This window comes from Dendrobates tinctorius, unplaced genomic scaffold (assembly GCF_039654945.1).
Source record: "Dendrobates tinctorius isolate UK_male_01 unplaced genomic scaffold, ASM3965494v1 ptg000001l, whole genome shotgun sequence".
In the NCBI taxonomy this organism is placed as follows: domain Eukaryota; kingdom Metazoa; phylum Chordata; class Amphibia; order Anura; family Dendrobatidae; genus Dendrobates; species Dendrobates tinctorius.
In genome coordinates this window covers 4322635-4335067 of record NW_027361669.1, presented here as the reverse complement: position 1 = coordinate 4335067, position 12433 = coordinate 4322635, and the positions used below count along the sequence as shown (strand labels likewise).

The window sequence follows — 12433 nt, the reverse complement described above, 5'->3', positions numbered from 1 at the left end:
AGCCACACTTGCTGCAGCAAAACAAACCTACTTCTCATCTCCTCCCTGTCTCACAACTCTAAACAGCTATTCAATGCCTTCAATTCTCTCCTCCGCTCCCCAGCACCTCCTCCCTCTCCACGCATCTCAGCTGAAGACTTTGCCTCATTCTTCAAATAGAAGATTGATAACAGAGAAAGCTTTGGCCTACAACCCCTATTCCTAACTACTCAGCCCTCCTTCTACAAATCCAGCTTCTCCACCATTATAAACCAACTTTCCGCTCTACTCTCGAGAAAAAAATCTCACCACCTGTGCACTTGACCCGATCCCATCCCACTTCATCCCAACTCTAACCCATTATTATTATTATGCATTTATATAGCGCCATTTATTCCATGGCGCTTTACATGTGAAAAGGGGAAATAGAGTGTAATATATACAAGAGTAATATACAAGTGTAAGACAAGGGACACACAAGTACATAAGGAGAGGGGACCCTGCCCGCAAGGGCTCACAACCCATCTATTCAACTTGTCAATAACTGGTGATTTCCCCTCATGCTTCAAACCATTCCTCAATCACACCTATCCTCAAAAAGTCCTCTCTTGACCCATCCTCTGTATCTAACTATTGCCCCATATCACTTCTCTCCTTTGCTTCAAAACTACTGGAACAACATGTCTATTTCAAAATGTCCTCTCACCTCTTTTCCTGCTCCCTCTTCGACCGCATCACTCTACTGAAACTGCCCTACCTAAAGTCAATAATGACCTGCTGACTGCCAAAGCCAAGTGACACTACTCTGTTCTCCTTCTCCTGGACCTGTCCTCTGCCTGTGACACAGTGGACTACTCACTATTACTACAGACCCTCATCTCTTGGCATCACAAACTTGGTCCTATCTTGGATTGCATCATACCCAGAAGATTGGACATTCAGTGTCTCCCACTTACACACCACCTCCTCACCTCACCCCCTATCTGTCGGAGTGCCCCAAGGTTCAGTCCTAGGGCCCCTGCTCTTCTCCATTTACACCTTCAGACTGGGACAGCTCATAGAATCTCACGGCTTTCAGTATCACCTCTATGCTGATGACACACAGATCTACATCTCTGGACCAGTTATCACCTCCTTACTAACCAAAATCCCACAATGTCTGTCCGCTGTTTCATCCTTCTTCTCCGCTAGATTTCTAAAACTTAACATAGACAAAACAGAATTCATCATCTTTCCCCCATCTCACTTGACGCTCCCAAAAAACTTATCCATTAAAGTAAATGGCTGCTCACTGTCCCCAGTCCCACAAGCTTGCTGCCTCGGTGTAATCCTTGACTCTGAGCTCTACTTCAAACCACACATCCAAGCCCTTTCCACCTCCTGCTGACTTCAACTCAAAAATATCTACCAGATCCATACATTCCTCAACCTAGAATATGCAAAAATTAGTGCATGCCCTCATCATCTCCCGTTTTGACTACTGCAACCTCCTGCTGTGTGGCCTCCCCTCCAATCTATCTTATATAATAATAAATTTTATTTTTATAGCGCCAACATATTCCGCAGCACTTTACATTTCAGAGGGGATTTGTACAGACAATAGACATTACAGCATAACAATAATCACATACAGTAGATTATAACAAATACCAAGAGGAAAGAGGGCCCTGCTCGCAAGCTTACAGTCTATGAGGAAAGAGGTAGACACGAAAGGTGGGTGGTAACAGTTGCCCTGATTGTATGGACCAGCCATAATATTAAGTGTGTAACAGTACAAACACAGAGGGCTAATGGATGCATAAAGCATGTGGGAACATGATGCGGGAAATCTGGTTATGGTAAAACTTTTGGCTGTGCCACACAGGGATAGATTAGGTTAATGTGTTGAGGCGATAGGCCAGTCTGAATAAATGCGTTTTCAGGGCACGCTTAAAATTGTGAGGATTGGAGACTAATCGTATTGACCTGGGAAGTGCATTCCAAAGAATTGGCGCGGCACGTGTAAAGTCTTGGAGACGGGAGTGGGAGGTTCTGACTATTGAGTATGCTAACCTCAGGTCATCAGCAGAACGGAGGGCGCGGGTAGGGTGGTATACTGAAACAATGGAGGAGATGTAAGGTGGTGCTGAGCTATGGAGGGCTTTGTGAGTGAGGGTAATAAGTTTATACTGAATTCTGGAGTGGATGGGTAGCCAGTGTAATGACTGGCACAAGGTAGAGGCATCGGTGTAACGATTGGTGAGGAATATGATCCTGGCTGCAGCATTCAAGACAGATTGGAGAGGGGAGAGTATGGTAAGAGGGAGACCGATTAGAAGAGAGTTACAATAGTCGAGACGAGAACTCGTCTTAAACTCTGCTTCCCAACTAATCCACCTATCCCCCCCCCCCCCCCCCCCCGGCTATTCCCTGACCTCTCCCCTCTGTCAATCCACTCACTGGCTCCCAATTACCCAAAGACTCCAGTTCAAAACCCTGGATCCATCCACAACATGTCTCCTCCAGACATCTGTGACCTCGTCTCCCAGTACCTACCAGCATGCAACCTCCGATCCTTACAAGATCTCCTTCTCTACTCCCCTCTTATCTCTTCTTCCCACAATCGCATACAAAATTTCTCCCGCGCATCCCCCTCCTCTGGAACTGTGTAACCCAACATATCAGACTCTGGCCTACCGTTGAAACCTTCAAAAAGAACCTGATGACCTACCTCTTCCGACAAGCTTACAACCTGCAGTAACCACCAATCCAGCAAACCGCTGCACGACCAGCTCTGCCCTCACCTATTGTATCCTCACCCATCCCTTATACATTGTGAGGGTCCTCTCTCCTCCTGTACCAGTCGTGACTTGTATTGATTAAGATTATTGTACTTGTTTTTTATTATGTATACCCCTCCTCACAAGTAAAGCGCCATGGAATAAATGGCGCTATAATTAATAATAAATAAAATAAAATGATGTTACAAAGCAAGCTTTCGAGACCTCTTAGGTCCCTTCCTCAGGCATAGTATTATAAAGTATAGTAAATGAACATTTAAAGCCATGTAAGATCAGAGGCCTGGTGCCTTCACTGTCTCTGGAGCAGATTCTGTATTGAGTCACAAAATGCTCCTTACAGATTTAGTCCTGTGTGAAAGCTATCAAAGACTCTAAAATAAGATAGTATTCCCAAACCCTGCTATGTTTTTTGTGATTTAATATTGCATTTTAATATGACAACTTTCAAATTGTTTATGTTGTGTCCTGGATCACAGAAATAAGAACTCCTTGCAGATGCTGTCCTTGGTTGGATTTGAACCCAAGAACCCAGAGCTGCAAAGCTGCAGTTCTAACCACGGAGACACAGTGCTGCCCTACCGAATTTCCCATGTGTCAGACTTTAGCACCAATGAGTGGATAAATTGTGATAAGAACATACCCCAACGCAAATGAGTCAAAATATTTGTTGGCTTTTTTTAAACGAGGAAAATGATCCAATAACACATGTATGAAGTGGGGGGAAAAAGTATTCTTCCTTAACACAAACAAACGGACACGCAAACACACACGACAGCTTAGGCTAGTTTCACATTAGCGTTTTTTTGCGCAGCGCATCGGGCGCATAAAAAACGCAAAGAAAAACGCAAAACAAACGCGCGTTTTTTTAACGTCATGCGCACGCTGATGTGTAAAAAAAACGCAGCGTTGTTTGCGTTTTACATGCGTTTTTTGCATGCGTTGGCGTTTTTTATGCGCATGCGTTTTTAAGTGTGACTTTTTTCCATTGTCTAGAGAACATTCTAGACTTGTTTAACTCAAAAACGCATGCGCAAAAAAACGCAAGCGTGCGCAAGACCATGCGCACGCATGCGTTCCCATAGGCTCCAATGTGGTGTTTTTGCGCATTCCGTGCGCAAGCGTGCGCATGCGTTTTTTTGACGAGACAGGGCGGAACCAAAAATGCAACATGTTGCGTCTGGCGCGCCTGGCGCAAAAGACAAAAAAACGCATGCGCACGAAAACGCAAGTATGCGCAAGACCATGCGCACGTCATGTTAAGTATAGGTGCGCAGTGCGCATGCGCACGGGTGCGCACGATGCGCTGCGCACAAAAGCGCTAATGTGAAACCAGCCTTATTCTGAAAAGTTACTTGAAAGAATAGTTACCTTTTAAAGAAAAAATATATATGTGCAAAAAGAGTACCCTAAAATTCCGACCAATACTTTTAAGGCTGTGTCCACGTTAGCGTTTTTAAACGCTCATGAGACTGATCCCCTTCCCAGAAAACGCACGTTTTATTTCCGCGCGTTTCTTGCGCTTTTTTTGCACAAAAGACGCGCGTTTTCTGGGAACATTGGAAAAGGCTAAAAACGCTCAGCAATGCGGAAATTAATGAGCATGCTGTGTTTTTCGCTGCTAAGCGATTCCTAAGCATTTAAAAACACATGCATTGGCACAAAAAGCCAAAGACGCATGCAAATTAATGTGAAGCTTCTTTTAAGCGATTCTGCAGCATCTGAGCCGGCACAAACGCTGCAGAAACGCTTAAAAAAAAAGCAACGTGGGAACACAGCCTAAATGTTTCTCTTGACTACCTGCAACACTAACACCCTTTTACAACATGCTGACAAGTAATCAAGGATGGTCAGATTTACTATTGAATTCAGGAGCCAGCCAAAATAACCTTTGCCGACTTCTGCAGGTGCCAGCAACAGATTTCCAGACTATCTGACTCATGGTCTTTGAAATCTAATACATACCCCCCTTGTGATGAGCAAGATCCAGTGCAATACATTAGCCATGTCACTGGCCACTTATCTGTCACTGGCCTATTTAGGCTAAGTGCACACGCTGTGGATTGGTCTGCGGATTTTTTATCTGCGGAACTGCAGGCAAAACCGCAGTTAAAATGACCTGCGGTTTATAATCTCTACAATGGAGGAGATGGTAAACCGCAGCAGAATCCGCAGAAAAGAAGTGACATGTCAATTCTTTCTGCGGATTCAAAACCGCAGCTTTTCCGCAGTTAAAAATCCTCAGCATGTGCACAGCAGATTGTAAATCCCATAGGATAACATGTTACTGTACACTGTCTGCAGAACTGCTGCAGATCCGCAGCGGAAGCGCAGCAAAAACCACAGCGTGTGCACATAGCCTAACAGGTCACTGGAAGTTACTGCCTGCTGCAAACACTAGAAACTGGCTTGCAAAGAACAACACTTCTATAAACCACTTTTAAGGTAAACCAAAAAGCATTGGGACTTACTTACAATTTGCCATTTTTGACATGACCTAGTTTAATGGAAATATTTACTTTCTTCATGACTTAAAAGAAAATCTTGCCAATTGTATTTTTCACAAAAAGATTTGTGAAAACAGAAACAAAACAAAAACTAGAGTACTACAGACATATTGAGGCTATGTTCACATGTCCAGAAATCATGGTAGAACAGATTCAGCAACAACCTGCTGAGGAAAAAACGGTTTTGCAGACATTTAGCAGCTGAAAAAAAAAGTTTCAACTAGATCCATTTTGTTAACATTGAAGTCTATGGAAGACTGATTCATTCCATAGCCATCCATTTTTCTTTCATTTGAAATGGATCCAGTAAGCAAAAAACATCCTTTTCAAATGGAAATGAACTGATACCCAATTAATAGGTCCATTTCCTATAGACTTTAATGTCTAATGTGATCATAGCCAAATTAGTCTTAAAGGGAATCGGTCACGTGAAAAATGCTAGTATTCTGCAGATATGGGGTTAATCTGCAGGTTAATAACCTTCTGAACCTGCCGGGCGACTGCACTTAGGGCCCCGTCACACATAGTGACGCACCAGCGATCCCGACAACGATATTACCTTGTTAGGATAGCTGGTGAGCTGCCAAACAGGCAGCTTCACCAGCGATCAGCACCAGTGACACGTGGGTAACAAGCGACGCACGTCTTCTAGTTACCCACTGTGTACCTTAGTTACCAGGGCGCTGGTGCAGAGAGCTGGTAACCAAGGCACACATCGGGTTTCTAAGCGGCGTGCAGCACTTAGAAACCCAATGTGTACCTTGGTTACCAGCTCCCTGCACCAGCGCCCTGGTAACTAAGGTACACAGAGGGTTTCTAAGCGCTGCGCGCCGCTTAAAATCCCGATGTTTACCTTAGTTACCAGCGGCAGCTTGCTGATCGCTGGTCTCCCGCAGCGATGCGTGCTGGCCAGCGGGAGACCAGCGATCAAAAAAATGTCCAGGCCATTCCAGGACAATCAGCGATACCCGGCAAGGGGGCCGGTCGCTGAGAAATTTCACACACAGCGATCTCGCTGGTGAGATCGCTGTTGCGTCACAAAACTTGTGACTCAGCGGCGATCTCGCTAGGGAGATCGCTATGTGTGACGGGGGTTTTAGAGCCCCGCTGTCGGGATGAATTTAACTTTATTCCTCTGAGCAGCGTTTGGCGCTCAGTCACAATTTCAGTCACCGCTCAGTGTAGGGTGCGATTACAGCCGCTGCTCCCTATATACAGAGCGGTGACAAAACCCGTGCCACTGCCATCTCCTGTGACTGTATGGCAGCATGGCTCTAAGTGCCAGTGGCCGCACGATGCCGGAACACTAGTAACCTGCAGATTAACCCCACATCATCAGGTTAATAACTTTTTTCTAGCGACAGGTTTCAGGTAAGGTCCCCTAGAAACATTGGATAAAAGTCTGCCAAACCAAACGATTTTATCAGGTTTGGATGACCAGACAATGTTTAGGGAAGACCTCCTGCCTTCTAAAACAAACGTTGGAGGATAGGGCGGTTTGAACTCATTTGCCCAAACATATAAGGCTGGGTTCACATTGCGCTAATGGCAATCCGCTGACAGCATCCGTTACATAGCAGCACTAACGCTATGTAACGGATGCGTTAGCGCATCCATAGATCACCATTATGTAGCGCATCGCTAACACATGCCATAATCGGCATGCGTTCGCGATGTGCCGCCATTCTGTGACGGACCCTTGGACGCGGGCTGCAGCATTCGGGGGTCTGTCACCGCTAGCACAGACAGGGAAGCTGCGCTAGCGTGATCACTAAACGCGATCACAAAATGACAGTAGCGTTAATGCAGTCCGTCAACGCTATGAGTTGAACGGTCTGCATTAATGCAATGTGAACCTAGCCTAAATAAGCCACTGCTATGACATAGAAACATTATTAAAATATGCCATGCATGATTCTAGCCTTAAACCCATTATCTTACTGGAAACGTGAAATAAAATACAGTATAGCTCAGGATTTCCTAAAAGAGCTCTTTAATGATTCATGAGGATGCCTACGGGAAGGTATTCTGAACAGTGGGGGGTTTACTACCTTAAGAAAAATGTCAGAACACTCTGGGCCTATAAACTATGGTAGCAATGCTCAGTTCGTCTTCTCTAAGCCCTGTTTCACACATCCGTTTTCTGGCATCCGTCATCCGTTTTTTTGCATCAGTTTTTGTGTTAAAAAACGAATCCGTTTCAGTTTTACCGCAAACGGATCCCTTTTTTTTACGGATCCGCAGTAACCGCTAATGGAAGGATCCTCCAAAAAAATGGCGGATCCGTTTAACAGAAAACAACGGATTTGGACGGATTTTAAAAAACGGAAGTGTGAGCGAGGCCTTACACGCCCGGACTCTCAGGTGCTGCCCCAGTCAGTGCTTGTATGCAGTGCTGACGTCACGTCAACAGCACTGCAGCCAATCAATAGGCTCAGTGGCTCATGCCATCTTCACGTTCTGTAAAGGGTGCTCATGACCGCAATGGCTAGTGTAGTCCCACCACTCTTCCTTAAAATGTTTATCAGATCCTCAGTAATTTTTTTTTTTTACATTTACAATGAATGTATCATGAAAAATAACTGCCTCAAAAGAGTAAACTTATTTCTTTTTTTTTATAACTACAAATATAATTTAAAAACTTTTTGTATCAGTGTTGATTAACCCATTTAGCTGTGCTTATGGATGAAACAGATGTTAGGGAACTTTAAAAAGTACTCCAAGTAATGCGTGCACCATGTCTGGAGTACGGATCTCCCAACCATGAGGGCATTGGGGAGCAGAGTGCGTGCGCAGTCTTTTTCTATGTAGCAGTCATTGCAGTAGTTTGGTCTCGTCTCTATATACCCTTGTTTAGAGAAGAAACTAAAGCAGAGATGGCTACCGGGGTCACATACATTCCGTTTGCTTTCCCTACAAGCGCTCCAGGATCTTCACTCCAGCTCAGAGCTCTCACTGCGACTGATATATACAAAGAAACAGAGAGCACCATATGAAGACTCAACTACCCAGACATCTTGTAACGGCAGGACCTATGTGCTTATTTGTCCATGAAGGCAGCAAAATGGGTTAATCAACCCAATTACAAAAAAGTACTCAAATTACATTTTAGTTAAAAAAAGGGTTTAAATATTGCCCAGCACTAGGACATCATTGATCAGCAGAGATCAGAGTGCAGCGACTGTCAATAAGCCAGAGAAATGTAAAACAGTCCCATTCGAGTGACCACATTCAACAGTGCTGCGACACCTCCACTATCACAGCTGTTGGACCCCATCAATCAGAAAGTGATGGTATATCCTAGGAAAATGTCTCCACTTTTGTGGAACCTTCTTGTCCACTGGAGGAATTCTAAAAAACGCTTTAATTATTGTATTGTTAACGTTGTTACTTATGACTGTTGTGTTTGAAACTGTTCAACTGTAAAGCGCTGCGGAATATGTTGGCGCTATATAAAGATTATTATTATTATTATTATTATTATTAGAGTAACGTGCTAAGCCTTAGACGTCAATGGAGAGAGAAGCACATGCCATCCCATCTCTCCACTACCCCAAAGGTTGGGAGTGCATTCATCAGACATTTATGACAAGTCCTCGGAAAATACATGACTATCAGAAAAGAGAATACCTACTTGACTTTATTTTTAGAAATTGAAGTCTTCTACATCATACCATTATATCCATCTATAGACAACATCCTGAAAACCCAGTGACCACCTGACACGTACAGACAGCCACACATCACCTACAATGGTGGCCTTTGCAAAATAAGACGACCGCCAGAGCAGGAGCTGATTTTACTTAATGGCACATTGCTAATAAGGATGGTCCCAACCAAAAAAACCCTTTTTAGGTTTAAAAAGAAAAAACTGATAAGGCACAGTAACAGAGGTTATTTTGTTGAGAAAACAGGTGTCATCATTGGCTCAGACTGCTCTTTCAGATCTCACTGCAACTCTGCCAATTCGGACTGGCTTCCAATGAGGAGATTGGGCTTGTCCACACTTTATAGAATCATAGAATCGTAGAGTTGGAAGGGACCTCCTGGGCCATCTGGTCCAACCCCCTGCTCAAAGCAGGATTCGCTAAATCATCCCAGTCAGATGTCTGTCCAGCCTCTGTTTGAAGACTTCCATTGAAGGAGAACTCACTACTTCTCGTGGCAGCCTGTTCCACTCATTGATCACTCTAACTGTCAAAAAGTTTTTTCTAATATTTAATCTGTGTCTCCTCCCATTCAGTTTCATCCCATTGCTTCTAGTCTTTCCTTGTGCAAATGAGAATAAAGTTGATCCTTCTACAATGTGACATCCCTTTAGATATTTGTAGACAGCTATTAAGTCTCCTCTCAGTCTTCTCTTTTGCAAACTAAACATTCCCAAATCCTGCAACCTTTCCTCATAAGACAGGGTTTGCAGACCGGTCACCATTCTGGTCGCTCTTTTCTGAACTTGCTCCAGTTTGTTGATGTCTTTTTTAAAATGTGGTGCACTTTGTACGTGACCAGGCTCAGGCAGTGTCAGTGTGCCCAGACAAGTGGGCCAAGCTTAGGCAGAGCTCGCTCTGGGCAAGAGAGAATACTGTCAAACAGAAGTGTGTGTGTGAGGAGTCTCCAAAATGCAAATTGGGAAAGCATAATGGTGGTCTGAAACCACACGAAGGGTGCACTGACGCTCTCTAATTGGCCTTTGACTTAAAACTGAATTGGGTGTAATCCACAATAAATATCTGCAATGTCAACTAATAAGTTGCTGATGACAAATATGTAGTGCCGTAGTACCCATGGCGGTACAGGCAATTCCCACTGATTTGCCATTCTAAGCAGATTAGGGTCTCGAGTCCTGACGCATAGCTAGGCTCTTTACACACAGCGCTAGGCCGATCCATAGACCAAGATCTTGGCAGGTAAATGTCACTTCTATTCTATAAAGGAGCACACAACTTTTCTTTGCTCTAAGAGCCACATTGTTCCAACCCCACGGGCTACAGCAAAATATCAGAAATCACCACAATATATCTTAATGTTGCCAAATCCCTTTTTAGGACTCCCAACTAATAAGAGGACAGAGTGGGAGCTCACGAGCCAGGAAAAAGAAACATGGATTCTCCTTTCTCCATTGTAGTTTATGAAAGATGCTGATAGCGTTGATTTTTATCTTCTCCCATAAATTAGGACAGCGCACAGGCATGGCCCCTTCTCACCTCAGCCATGACCACACAGTGCACCATTAATAGTTACCCATCCCTATATTGCTCCCTGACACTCCTCTACTCTCTACAATGGTGAGTAAATATGAGCAGCCACTAGACACAGTCCAACATGTCTGTGATCACAAAGTGAGGCTGGCACAGAAATGCCGAGGGCCAATGTGGTCCCCGGACCATAGGTGCTGCACCCATGCTACAGAGGCATCATAGCCCTTATTTCTCTAGCAGTGGAGCCTATGGGTGACAGATGCCATCCAGAACACATCTACTCCTATTAGAACGTCCTACCGTTACATTTCTATTGAAACATACAAATTTAAATCACAGACGCTTCTTAATAAAAAAAAATCCGACTAAAACGAAGGCAAGGCACGTGTATGAGGAGAAGGGATGACAGTGCCGCAGCTCTTACACCTGACACCCACAAAAGCAAACCCTTCCCAAATCGCCAGCCAAGATCAGAAAAAAGGGGGCCGCGATAGGACAGAACGGACGGCCGCGACATGCACAGTGATACAATCAGTACTCGCACGCCAGCATCTCTAGCACAGCGTCCCCCCCTCCCCATCGGTGATGCCACAGACATGCTCACTGGACTGAAGTGGAGGAACAAAGCCCTGACGTCAATTACTGGAGATTTAGCCCATCACAGGCCGATCATCACCGCAGACACCGCTAGGTTGTTCCCGGGAGCACACAAAAGGCAGAAAGACATGGATTTCAGAGAGGAGGCCAGGCGGAAAAGCGCAACCCGTGCCAGCCTGCCACTGGTAATGGGGGCTTCATTCACCCACAGCTGGGGGCCGCCGCTGCGGACCACTTTATCATCACAAAAGAGCCGTTAGGGCTCGATGAGAAGCTACGGGGCGGGGGGCTGCAGCCCCTCTGATGGACACACTTATGTGATCTCCTGTCAAAACGCAGTGGAGTCAGAAGGGTTAATTAAAGCGCACACAAGAGAAGCTGGAGGATGTCACACCTGGACAGCGGTGGTGCCAGGGCCTGATATAGGGTCTGGGGGAGGTGGGCACAGGCAGCCCAGCACTGGCCAGGCCTGAGAAGTCCATCCCCACCAGGGCCCAGAAGGCCTTCGTCACCTCACTGAGGGGAGAACAATAAGGGCTCATCCAATCCCAAACACCTCCTGCTACAAGAGGTTCTGCAGCAGCCATCCTGGTCATGTGACATCAGAGCACACATGTGTGGCTGGAGGTGACGGGGTCACACATGACAATACATAAACACAGGGGCTGGGGGAGGGGCGCGGCGGCGGACTGGGGGGCTGCTCACCTCCTGGGAGGCCTCTGGGCCGGCCGCTGCCACAGCACACAGTCTTCCCTCCTCCTCCACTGTCCTCAGCGGCTGCTCCGAGCCTCGGGTGCCCCTCTTGCGGCCTGGCCCATGTCTCTGCGCGCTCACCAGGGTTTCGGGCGTCTCCTGTGTGTGAGGCCGCGAGCACTCGTTCCCTCTCCGGTAGCTCTGCGTCTCCCGGTCTCGGCGTCTATCTCTGTGACCATTGGGAGGGGCTCCCATGCAGTCACGTGACGCGCCACGGGCGGCGCTTCTGGATACCTTGGGCGAGACTGCCTCGTACCGCCTTGGCGCCAGGGTTCAGGCTACGTAGATGAGCGCATGCGCACTGGTGCAGTGGCCACTGGCCAGCTACACGAGTCGCTGTTACGTAGCCATATTGTTGGTGGTAACTAGCAGTCCCGATTTTGTTTCTATTTTTTTTTTATCTGTACTGTAACGTAACCTAAAGTATTCGTGCAAAATGTGTAATAAAATTACAATTAACTGATAGTTTGGTTGCTTAAGCTTTTGATGCAGCTGGGGCATGGTGTTTACGCCACCTCGTGGTACAACAATGTATTACACGTTACTACTGTACAGGACGTGGCCTTTGCAGGAGACCCCAGTGTTGTGTAATGTCCTTTCCATATAAGTTTCTATCTAATTT

The 12433-nt window shown here is 45.8% G+C and overlaps 1 protein-coding gene across 2 annotated transcripts in view; it reads right to left on the bottom strand.

The window, feature by feature from the left end:
- AFF4 (ALF transcription elongation factor 4) overlaps positions 1–12055 on the bottom strand; it is a 127236-nt gene extending 115181 nt beyond the window's left edge. For both annotated transcript variants that reach the window (XM_073548940.1, XM_073549622.1), the window contains exon 1: positions 11764–12055. The gene's annotated coding sequence lies outside the window, so the exon portion shown is untranslated. The remainder of the gene's footprint in view (positions 1–11763) is intronic.
- Positions 12056–12433: the final 378 nt, after the last annotated feature.